This window comes from Triturus cristatus, chromosome 5_2 (genome assembly GCF_964204655.1).
Source record: "Triturus cristatus chromosome 5_2, aTriCri1.1, whole genome shotgun sequence".
Classification (NCBI taxonomy): domain Eukaryota; kingdom Metazoa; phylum Chordata; class Amphibia; order Caudata; family Salamandridae; genus Triturus; species Triturus cristatus.
Window position 1 is genome coordinate 192,397,718 of NC_140588.1, and position 12,781 is coordinate 192,410,498.

The window sequence follows — 12,781 nt, forward strand, 5'->3', positions numbered from 1 at the left end:
CCCACGCATCATCCCATGGATTTTGCAGCATTCCCAGATTTGCCATTTCTGGTAGTGATTGGAATGTTTCAAAATGCGAGAAGAAATATCTTAATTTCTCCTGGTGTATTCCTCTTTCTATGAGTGCTGCATTGTGCAGTTTATGCACGAGCAGTTTATGCGCCAGTGCAAAGAAAGAACAGGAACATGCTGAATAATGTTAAATACAGTGCTTTCCTTCCCTTTCCTTTTCACCCAGTGCAGCGCAGCAAGGTGGCTTGCTGCGCTGCGTGAAAGTTTGATATACAGGTCTCCAAATGTATCCTTCGTCAGAGCAGCTCCGTGTCGCAGTAATAGGAAAACGTTTTGACTGGATGGACAGTAAGGGGTATAATATTTTCAGAAAACTCTTCAACTTCCACAATCCAGTGGCCAATCCTGGACCAAATCATGCCTGAATTTTACCTATTGTCACAGTCTGCTGCATAAAGAAATAAATCGCCAAGTGTTCTGCATTTCCTGCACCGCTGTAAAAAAGCGTAATAAACAAAATAAAGTCTATTATCTGGCATGAAATACGAAGATCTGTGGAAAATCTGTGATTGCTATCAATCTGCAGCGCGCTAAATTGATGCAATAATGCCAGCCCTGAGAGGATACAATCCACTTTTGTCAAATTTAAAACCACCAGCTTTAATTAAAGTAATTTGAAATGGATAATTCAGTGTGTAGTAAGATGAAGCACCCCAGGCTGGTAATGCAATCTTTCCTTCAAGGTCATACTCAGCCCTACCTGCTCGAATCAATGTCATGGCTAATAGCAAAGATTATACCAGGCTGGGTTTTGTGCTACTTAATTTAGGAGATTCTAGTCAACCTTGCAAACACGAGACTAGCTCGACAGTTTGCAGGCTCCGCGGGAGCGCCCAAGAAATTACTGCGCATATTATATGCTGGTTTTCAGCTTTGCAGTATGAATCAAATCTTTTGCTGAGACCTTCTTTCCGAAAAGTTCCATTACTGGCTGCCCGACGCGCAATTCCCAAGGGGAGGTATACTTATTCGGCAGGGTCGTCTTAACAGCATTATAGGCCCACGGGCAAAGCAGTGCACTGGGCCCTGCCTACACAACCACTCGTAGGCATAAAAACGTTTAATGGAAAATTATTGTTAAATTCTGGTCTGCATAGGGTCCCTATGCTTGTGCCCCCCCCCCCACCCGGGCAACTGCCCTTCGTGCCTATGCGTTAAGACGCCACTGGTCTCCGGGCAACTCTGTGTGTCTGGGCCTGGAAGTTTCAGGTCAGATAACTCCAGGCCTGAAAGACATCTTTGGAGCTGTGGTGGCTGTGTGGACAACTGCTGCTCCTGGCCCCAGCAGCCCGCCTCCTTCAACAAGGGGGATACAGAAGAAAGAAGTCACCGAGAGCTCCTTGCAGGTGGTAAACGACCGTGGATTTGGGCCTGTCGTTTCTCACGACAGGGAGAAAAACATGTGGAATTGGACTCGGCATGTCAAGTACTGCATGTTATTCCCCATTCTGGGTGAAATAAATTGTAATCCTGCTATCTCACAGAGATACCGACTAGTGTAGTAAATTTCTGTTATCTCCATGCAGGGCTAATGGAGACTTTATTATGGAGCCCAATATGTTTTAGCAGCTCTGCTACGCAATTAACTAGCAGTTTCATAAAGTTGACGAAAGCTGTAAGCAAGCAGGTAGAAGATATTTGACGTTTTAGTTCAATGATAATCACGCACAAAGATAAGATGTTTTACTGGCTGCAAAAGAGGACAGGTGGGTGTCTTCGTGTTTTTTAATGTAATTCTTCCCTTTCGAAGACGTTATTTGTTGTAAAGACAGTGTCAGTATATACATTGTTTTTAATTTTGTGCTTAATATGTAACACTATTATTGACATGGTTATCATTAACTGTTCAATACAGTATTCATCCATTACATTATTACATTTTAAGGAGTCTGCGACAAATGGAGGACGCTGTTAAAGAATTGTTGACTTGCCAGACAGTTGTAGCAGTGGAACATCATAAGCTCTCAAACCAATCGATTCGTTCAAAACAGACTCAAACCAATCGAGTCATTCAAATACAGATTAGTGATGCCTCTAAACCGATGGCATGGCTGCGGAAGCGATGCAAGCTAAATGTAGTTAACTACCGAAGATGTTTATCTTGAAAGAGCAGCACAGTACTCCTAATTACAGCAAAGGCACCACAGAACTAACTCAGGTGCATATTTTCAAGACAGGCGATAAAATTATCGCCACTTTAGCGACAGAAAACTGCCGCTATAACGGCGATAATGGGCTTGATAATATGCTCTATGGAATTCCAATTGAAGCTCAGGTTAGATGTCCTTCACATCTAACCTGAGCTTCAATTGGAATTCCATAGAGCATATTATCAAGCCCATTATCGCCATTTTAGCGGCAGTTTTCTGTCGCTAAAGTGGCGATAATTTTATCGCCTGTCTTGATAATATGCCCCTTGATGTATTAGAACGAATATGTGTGTGTACCTGCGGAGTAGGGAACCTCCCACTTAAGCAGCTAAAGTGTCGAGGACTGGCCCTCGGCCCCCGGGGCAGGAGAATTGGGTACCACTAAAACATTAGCTAGTTGTTTATGGGAGTCTTCTGTCTGCAGCTCTGCAGACAAAAAGCTCATAAATAACACTGTTAGGGAATGCCATGACAGAGAGGCGTGGGAGGTGGGCTGGCATGTACAGGGAAGGAAACATAAATAATTTTTTTTTAAATGACAAGAGGACAACAGAGGAAAATATAGAGGGGATGAACAAATAAAAAACAAGCATTGGAATAGCCAATAGGTCTCGCTTTTGGGACCTTATAAGTATTTACTTAAGCAGCACAATATCCTTAGTGCAACAACACCAACTGTTGCATGGCTAAACACTTATAAGGTCCCAAAGGCGAGACCTATTGGCTATGCCAATGCTTGTTTCTGATGGTGTTGCTATTTGGCTTCAGACAAAGAATTGATTGCCATTTTCCAAATCCTTTCCCGCTATTCCCAAGCTTATTTGAAGCTTGGCGGAAGACAAGAGGAAAGCTTGCAGCCCAACATCACAAAGGAGCAACAAGAATTATCCACAGGAGCACATTGTGTATGATGCACATTGTTAAAAAGATGAAAGCTTTCAGCCTAACATCACAAAGGAGCAACAAGATTTATCCACAGGAGCACATTGTGTATGATGCACATTGTTAAAAAGATGAAAGAGTGAAGCTCAAGGCTTGGAGACCCAGCATCTTTCTAGCGGGGGGCTTTCCTTGGATATGCATGGCAACGTGGCACAGTTCCGCCTCCTTTTCTCCCCAATAGAAAAAATGGGTGGGGAAATGGGCGGAGCTTTTATTCCATTCCTCGCAGAGCATTGCACGCGCTGCCCAGGCTCGACCTAAAAACACACAGAGCGACGCACCTCTCTGAGACAGAGCACAGCTCTTTCTGAAGAACCAGCTCGAAAAGGGACAACCGACTGACTGACCATGGTCTGGGAAGGGTCATTTCTGTCCAGATGATCAAGATGCTACAAAGATCACAGCATCACTCTAGTCTGCAGTACTCCAGGGACATCCCACCTAGAGAAAGAGTGCATGGAGACATTCTAACAAAATGTAAACAACTGGTTACACCTTCTAGAAACATGATGGAGAGACAAGCTTCAAAGTGGGAAGAGAGCGTTGCTTCCGATAAACCGAGCTGGAGTTTAGGGGTTTTCCCTAAAACTACGCCTTTCTGGAACAGGAAACCCAGTTTAAGCCTTTAAAAACCATCACTAGACAGACAAAAAAAGGGTATGAAACGTTTGGCTCAGCACAAGAAAAGAGGTCTGTGCATAAGGGCAAACAAATGAAATCACGGAAATAAACAGATAGATTTGAAAGATACAAAGAATGGAACATATTTGGTACATGTTGGGAAGAGTTTAAAATGAAAAAATAACATTACCACTGAAAAATATATAACATTTATAATTAAACTAGAGATAAGAATTAGCAATTTCTAATAAAATTACATGCACGTGGATTGACAGATGAGGATTTAAACAACGAATTGAGGTGAAATCAAAAAGGCGTATTGAATCAATACTGAATTGTAAAAAAAATGTTTATATATATAATAATTCACTTAAAGAGCTACAGCAATCCACAACTAGCACAACAGGAGAACCTCTGGTTTTCAACACATTTCAAATTGTAGACACTAAATTGTCGGCATAAAAATATACATGCATGAACTGCTTGTATTGCAATGACACACCAGTTGTTGTTACATACCAAGGACTTGTATAGATCTTCGCATGCTGCTTATATGTTCTGTGGTGCAGACACCATGTCTACTGCCGGCTTATCTTAACCATGGATCCATCCACACAGAATGTTTACTTTAATGCTGTGCTGTCGGAAAAATAAATGCTCGATGTGCAGAGAGAGTGAATAGAGGGAAAGAAAAAGGAGAAAGAGGGAGAAATGGGGAGAAAGTGATACAGAGAGAAGGAGAGAATGGAAGAGAGATCGAGGGAACAGTGAGTGAAAGGATAGGAAGGAAGGAGGGGAGAGTGAGAAAATGGGAAAAATAGAGCGAAGGGGAAAGTAGCAAGAGAAAGCCAAGCAGACACAGAAAAATGAAAAAACAGGGAGCTGGAGAAACAGAGGGAGAGAAGGGGGGGTAAGGAGAAACCGAGGGAGAGAAGGAGAAAAACGTGAGTGAAAGCAAAACCGCAAGTGAAAGCGAAACCGCAAGTGAACTGGAGAAACAGAGGGAGAGAAGAGGGAGGGGGCAAGGAGAAACCGAGGGACAGAACGAGAAAAAGGCGAGTGAAAGCAAAATCGCAAGTGAAAGCAAAACCACAAGTGGAAGCGAAACCGCAAGAGAATGCGAAATTGTGAGCGATGGGAAAACAGCTTTAGAAATGGGGAGAGAAAGGGTGAAAACAGCGAGACTAGGAGAAGCAGAGAAACGTGGGAACACAGAAAGAATGGGGGATAAATCGGTATACAAAGGGAAGAAGCTAAGACAAGATGGAGCGTGAAACTGAAGAGGGAAGGCGGCCTTGTGGACGGCGGGATAGACGAGAGACCTGGGAAAGCAGAGTGGTGCGTGCGTGCGTGCGCACGCAGTCTGCTCTTCTTGGAAGCACATACTTGGCCTTGTGGCGCTTTCCTGCACGCTCCCGCAAGGTGGATGCCGCCACAAGCACGAGTATGTGCTTCCAAAAAGAGCAGAGCGACGGCTAAAGGTTCTCCTATGCAGCGCATGCGCGCTGCGAGGGCGAGACCTAAAAGGTAAGTGAGAGTGAAAGATAAAGAAAAAGTAAGGGTGAGGATGAGGCAAAAGAAGGGTAGGTAGGAGCAAACATGAAAGAACTGGAGGGTGAAAGGAAGAAAAAGAATGATGAAATGAGGAAGAAAGTGTAAAAGGTAGAATAGAAGGGTGAATGGAAGGGTGAAAGGCTGGATAGATGGCGATGTGAAAAAATATATTTAGGGTGGATGCTTGGAAGGATAGATATATATATGAAAGGGTGGAAGGTTGGATTGGTTGATGGAATGGTGTTGGGATGGCCTGTTTATTGAATGATTAGATGGAAAGGTGAAAGGGCGGATGGCTAAATGGATTGACGTGGTGAAAGGCTGAAGGGAAGTCTCTCAAGGAGGGTTAGGTTTGGTTGCTTCACTCGCTCTGTGTAATTAGAGGCATAGTTCAAGTGGGGTGTATTTTAATTTTCCAGCTACTTCCCTTTGTACGTGCGATCTAATTAACACCAAGATAGCCACTAGGAAACAGCTCAGAGCTGCATGAAAATGCACAGTTCTTTAAGGAGTTGGCAAACAAATTTTGTCAAATGATGACGACGGCCACCAAATGTTTAAATTTTTTTAAAAAATCAGGCTCTTTGAAAAATGGAGCATAAAGCGCTTGTGCTTACAGGGAACTTGATTAAAATCTATAATTGGCCCGATTTGTTGGTACTGCTTATGATTAGGCAAATACACAACAATTTTGCAAAAACAACGCAGACATTGTATATGAGTCAGAGAAGCAATGCTTTGATAGTGAACAAGCAGGAGTCAGCTTGTGTGATTCCATAAAACCGAGAAAATTCCCGGAGCGGGTTGTAAACATACTTATTACCACATCAACAGTTGAATGTGAACAAGCTGTGACGGAACACTGCGCAACAATATTGTTGTTAGTCAGCTGCCATGTGTAATGTTCATAAAAGCGACAGACCGTCCTCCTGTAGAACGTGCGCCATGACAGTTTATTCAGAAGTTGTAAAAACCGAACTGCGTGGCTCCTCGACGAGGGGCAGTGATTCAATCTGTCTGCCAATTTGAAACATTCTGTGAAAAAAGTTGATAGTAGAACACATCCCAACAGTGTAAAACTCCTTTCAGACGAGGTCGAGTCAACATTTGAAGTGGATGATGGCAGTCTCATGAGTCACCGGAAGTACCTGCTTTTAAAAAAGCACACCAGGGTTAGTAGTTACACGTTAATGACCAAATTAGCAAATGTGCCCTCCATTATTACTATACGCACGGATATGTGAATGTGACAACCCCAAGCTTTATTAATGCTTTGTGATGTCTGGTAATGTTGGGCCCCGGGGGAAGCAAAGTCGCAGACTAGTCTTCCCCCAGGGTCTTTCGCGCAGGGGTAGGACCAGGCAGGGTCAAGGGGTGGAGTTAGGTGGGTATAAGAGCGCAGGGGAGGAAGGCGACTTCCTCTTCCTGCGCACGGCACCATCGGGAGGGTTGTAGCGAAGGGGGCTTTGGTGTAGGTTTAGGTGGCAGGGACGTGGTTAGCATTTGTGTGGGACGGAGAGCCGGTCGTTTGCGGTCATTTGGCTGGGAGAGGAGCGGTGTAGCGCGGGCAGGAACAGCGACGGAGGCGGTATGGTGACGTCTGAGGAGGTGTGGCGGGCCTTATTGGTGCTGGGGCGTGCCGGGCGGGAGGATCTCCTCCGGCCCGGTGTGCTGGGGGAGGCGTGGGTGGGGTTCGAGCGGACCCCGCGGGCGGCCTCGGCGGGGGTGGCGGCGGCGGTAATTGCTTGTCAAGAGGAGCCGCCGCCGCCACCGCCAACAGTGTCATCGGAGCGCGGGAGGGGGCGGGGCTCACGGCGATCGTTGCCGGCGCGCGGGGGCCGGCGGAGGAGCCTGCCTCCACGGCTGCAGTTTCCCCCATTGGAATTTCAGGCCCAGGGGACGGCGGGGAGCGCGTTGTCAGGGTTTCCCACTGGGGAGCTGCTACTTGCATTAAGGGACAATGCCGGACAGCCCGAAGAGGCGGTGCGGGAGGCGGGACCGGGGACGGGCAGGCCCCCCATGGCGCTAGTGGCGGCCGGGGAGTCTGACCACGATACAGGAGTGGCGGAGGGGGGAGGGGCAGTGTTGAGGCTCACGTGGTGGCAGGAGGGGCTGAGGATGGTGCAGGGGGAGCAGTTGGGGGTAAGGAGCATGCGGAGGACACGTCCATTTACCTCTCTAGGGGGTCCAGGACCTCTACACCGTTATTGGCGGTGCATGGTTCAGGGCTGCAGGGGACGGGAGCCTGGGGGGGGTTTCGGCTTGGGTGTTGCCCCCACAGACTGTGTTTTTGCCGCCAGGAGGGGGTTTTTAAGGCTACCGCCCCCCCCTCCCCTCCCGAGTTGGGAGGCATTGGCGTGGGACGACCGGATTCGCGAGCAGCGCATTTTGGCTCAAATTGCTGAGGCCAGGCGTTTGGAGCAGAGCGCGCAGAGAGTGGGGGAGGTGTGGGAAGAGGAGATTGAGGGAACCCCTACTCCCACGTCCGAAGAGGAGAGGTGGGCAGAGCAGGAGGAGTTGGGTAGGTCCGGGAGAGATAGGTGCCGGGGGAAGGAAATAGGCAGGGGGTCGCAGGTGCAGTTAGGGATGGCCGGGACGGCTTTGAGGCCTGATGGTGCCGGGGCCCACTCAGGTTGGAGCGACCTGAGGGGTAGGGGGGTCTAAGTCGGCGGATGTCGGCAGAGTTCGGGGGAGCACGGCTGGGCGCAAGACGGCCCCATGTCGCCGTCAGGAAGCAGTAGGGCGGTCCGCGGCGGCCATCCCTCCAGCGCGGGAGCGGGCAGTGGCGTCGTGTGTGAAGGGGTCTCGGGTGTCCGGTGAAGTGAGAGGCAAAGGTGTGAAGAGAGCGGTGAGAGAGGTGTTGGGGGCGCCTGTGGGCTTGGAGCCTGAGGTTGAGTTGGATTATGAGGAGGAGAGTGAGGAGCTTGAGGACGGGGAGGTGAGGGATGACTATGACGGATCGGGCACGAGGAAGGGCAACAGAGACCTTGGTGTATTGCAGGTGCACCAGAGACCAGCTGCGAAGGAGAAGGCGGAGACATGCCAGGCATCCACCTCCAGAGGCCGGCCTAGTGAGCGACACCCATCACTAGCAGGTGAGAGTTCTTGGTGGACGGTATGGGACGGTGGCCCAAAAGGGGGAAGGAAGAAGGCGTGTAGGTCAATCGGGGTGGGAGAGGGTTCTGTGAGGGAGGTTACAGGGGTTCCGAAGGGCAGGCCCATGCTGGTGGACAAGCCGGTAGGAGGTAAGTCGGTGACTACAGTGGGAGTGCAGACAGATAAGGTGGACGGGAATGAGGACAAAGGGGACAAGTCGGTGGACAGACACCTGAAGAAGCTGCCCTACATGGGTTTAGCCATGCCATTGGGGTCGCATCTGTCAGACAAGATTAAGAGCAGGATATGGAAGCACGAATATGTAGACGTTTTTAAATTATTACACTGGGAAGTGGAGGCTAAGGAGGGCTCTAAGGAGGAGGAATGGGAATTGACGAGACGGCCTAGGGTACCGGTGAATATGGAAAACTGGACATCGGCATTTCTCATTTATGTGAGCATATACTGCGAAAAGCATCTGGACAGGGCCATAGCGTTGCTGAAGTATATGGACATCATCAGGAAGGCCCAAATGCAGTTCGGGGGGTTCGCATGGCTGAGTTATGACGAGGAGTTTAGGGCTCGGGCTAGTGCGAATCCGGACAAACACTGGGGGGAAGTGGTTCAGGAATTGTGGATGCAGTGGATGGCATCAACGCATTCCTCGGCGTCGACTCACACGGCTAGCGGTTTGCCGGTCACGTATCGGTCTTTTCAGTCGTGTCCCGCCTAAAGCGGGGCGGGAGGGAATGCAGCCGGTACTGGTAGCACGGGACAGGCCGCCAAGCCAGGCAGCTACAATACCGGGGCCTGTTGGAGCTACAACAGGGGCTACTGTTCTAGGTATCCGTGCAAGTTCAAGCACAAATGCTCTAAGTGTGGGGGGAAACATGCCCTTATGCAATGCCTTACACTGGCCACCCCTTCCGAACAGTGAAGGAATTCCAAAGGTAGGGGTCAGGCTGGACAGAAGGGCCCCTACACCGGTTAGGGTGGAGGCAATGGCCCCGTGACTCTCCCTCTACCCGGACAGGGAAGCAGCCTTGAAGATTCAGTGGGGTTTTACAGAGGGTTTTCGGGTCGGGTATCAAGGTCCCAGATTGAAGAGGTGGGACGACAATCTTAAATCAGCTAAAGAATTGCCGGAGGTAGAGGCAGCCAAACTACGAAAAGAGGTGGAGGAAGGGAGGATCGCAGGACCATTCTATGACTGGACAATGGATGACTTGATTATTTCCCCGTTGGGGGTGGTGCCAAAGAAGGAAGAGGGTGAGTTTCGCATGAAACATCACCTTTCTTGGCCAGAGGGACAGCCTGTGAATGATTTCATCGCGGAGGAAGATTCACGGATGCTTTACGCGTCGGTGGATGATGCGATCCGCCTTTTGCGGGTGTGTGGGCCGGGGGCGGAACTGGCAAAATGCGATGTGAAGTCAGCTTTCCGCCTGCTGCCTATACACCCTGTGGATTTCGCACTTCTAGGAATGCAGTTTGGCGGGGCCATCTTCGTGGACAAAGTCCTGCCCATGGGGTGTGCGATTTCATGCGCATTGTTTGAAATGTTTAGCACTTTCTTGCAGTGGGCGTTTACGCAGCTTAGTGGGCATCGTGACGTCACGCACTATCTGGATGATTTCCTGTTCCTCGGGAAGGCGCGGTCGGGGGACTGTGGCAGGGCTCTGACATGGTTCCAGGAGTTGTCGCTGCAATTTGGAGTCCCGTTGGCACATGAGAAGACAAGTGGGCCGTGCTGTGTTTTGACATTCTTTGAGCATTGAGCTGGATTCCACCCAGTGGACAGCTCGGCTCCCGGCCGCGAAGGTAGCCGAAATTCAGGTGTGCCTACAATGGGTGATTGGAGAGAAGAGGATTGCATTGAGGGCGGTGCAGCAACTGCTGGGTTTCTTGAACTTCGCGTGCAGGGTGGTCAGGGCGGGACGGACGTTCTGCAGACGGCTTGGCATGGCCATGTCGGGGGCAGTGCTTCCACACCACAGGGTCCGGATCGCCATGGGAGTGCGGGCGGATCTGAGGACATGGTTGACGTTCTTGACAGATTTCAATGGGGTATCATTGGACTTTGTGGACGAAAAGATGGTTTGGCAAATCCAAATTTACTCTGATGCGGCTGGGGCAGCTGGTTTGGGAATTTTCTGGGATGGGAGGTGGTGCGCGGAGAGTTGGCCGGATCACAGGATGAAACAGGGGAGGAGCATTGCGTTTTTGGAATTCTTTCCCTTGCTGGTGGCTCTGGAAGTGTGGGGTCCCACGTTTCAGAACAGGGCGGTGTTGTTCCATATGGACAACATGACGGTGGTCGAGTTGGTCAATCGACAGAGGCCCAGGGACCTGAGAGTGCTGCGATTGCTGAGGAGTTTCATGTTTGCTTACGTTCGAGCCAAACATGTTCCGGGAGCGAATAATGACATTGCGGATGCTTTGTCTCGTTCGCAGTGGCAGCGGTTCCGGCGATTGGCACCAGGAGCGGATCTGTGCAAGACCAGGCTGCCGGACGGCATCTGGGCCTTGGGGGAGTGAGGGTGATAGGCCTATTCTATTGCTGCTACCACCAGGCGGACCTACAGACTGGCGTGGGCAGAGTTTGGAGCCTTTATGGGATGGAGCGGGGAATCTGCCTTTGGGGAACGTGCAGCAGTGGAGCAAGGAGTGTTACAGTTTGTATTGCACTGCATGGACAAGGGGCTGTCGGCTGCGACCATTTCAGGGAAATTGTCAGGAGTGTCATTTTATTGCTGTTTGTTTTTTGGGTTTGACCCTACGAAGGGTGTGATTATCAGTAGGGTGCTCAGAGGTTGGAGCAGGGAAAGAGCGGGGGGAGGGTACTGCGGGAGGCCATAACGTTTGAAGTGTTGGTAAGGTTGGTTGTGGCTTTGCCGCTCTGTTGTTACGATGAGTCTGAGGTCCGAGTTTTCCGTTTGTGCATGATTTGGATGTTTTTTGGGGCGTTTCGGGTTTCTGAGTTGTTGGGCACGTGGGCGGTGGCTGGTAGGCGGTATGAGGAGATCAGGTTGGATGCTGGGTGACTGGGCATTTGGTTGGGATGGTCCAAAACAGATCAGTTGGGGCGGGGTAAGTGGGTGTGGTTGAGTAAGAATGGTTGTGGGGGTGTGTGCCCGGTGGCTGAAAGGAGGTCATTTGTGCTTGCCACACAGGCTGTGCGAGGGGAGATATTTTGTCACAGGTCAGGTGCGAAGGTGACGGCGGGACAGTTGTTGGCGCTGCTGCGCATGGCATTGGTGCGTCTGGGTTTGGAGCCGTATTGGGGCGGCGACGGCGGCAGCCCGGCTGGGGTGGTCCTGGGATAGGATTCGGCAGATTGGGAGATGGAAGTCCCGGTGCTGTGAGCGGTATGTTCGGAAGTGAAGGGTCTGGGAGAACGGAGCTGGGGTTTTGGAGGATGGGGTGGCTGTTTTTATATGTGTGTCTAACATCTTTTTCTCCCATAGGTTGCGTGGGAGGACCTGGGGCCAAGACGGTCACGTGGATTGTGGGGCATTCTTTCGTGCACTGGGCATCAAAGTATGCGGAGCAACAGGTGTACGGACGTAACCTGGGACTCAAAGGACAACATCACGAGGTGCACTGGTGGGGAAAAGGGGGAATGCGATGGGGGGCACTATTGCCCTGGCTCGCGAGGATGGTCCCACAGAAGGGATGCCCTGATCTGTTGATCATCCATTTGGGGGAAAATGATTTGGTTCGGCTGTCGGGTTTGGCGCTCTTACAGCTGATGCAAAGAGACTTGGAGGTATTAAAGCACAGGCTGGCAGGGACCTGCATTGCCTGGACTGAATTTGTTCCGAGAAGAATATGGAGGGGCGCTGTTAAACATGGGGCAATTGAGAAGGCACGACGGAAGCTTAACAGAGCAATGCGAGTTTTTTGTGGGGACAAGGACATTAAGGTTACAGCTCACCCTGGACTGTGACTGGAGGAACCGCTACTGTTTAGGGATGACGGAGTGCATCTTTCCAGGATGGGGAACGCGTATTACATGATGGAAATGAGAGATGTGGTCAGCAAGCTTTGGAATGAGGCAATTTGGTGTTGCAGGGATGTTTGAGTGGGCGGGGATGTGTGTGGCTTGCCCAGTCCCAGGGGGGGGGGGCAGGTAACCGCCCTAAAGGGGTTTACCTGGTTGGCGGTACTTTGGAGGGGTGGGGGGAGTCATTAGCAGGCACACCCATCCCTCGGGGGGGGGAAAGAGTGAACGAGGTGGGCGTAATGGAGGCATGAGTGAAATGGCCGATGATTTCGGGGAGGATGCTAGGAGGTTTGTGAAATGGTGAGGAACGGAAGGCGCATGGAGTGGTACAAAAGGTGAG

At 50.2% G+C, this 12,781-nt stretch overlaps 1 pseudogene; it reads left to right on the plus strand.

Annotated features, from left to right (window-relative positions):
• LOC146822777 (uncharacterized) overlaps positions 1-12,519 on the plus strand; it is a 43,499-nt pseudogene extending 30,980 nt beyond the window's left edge.
• The last annotated feature ends 262 nt before the right edge of the window (positions 12,520-12,781 follow it).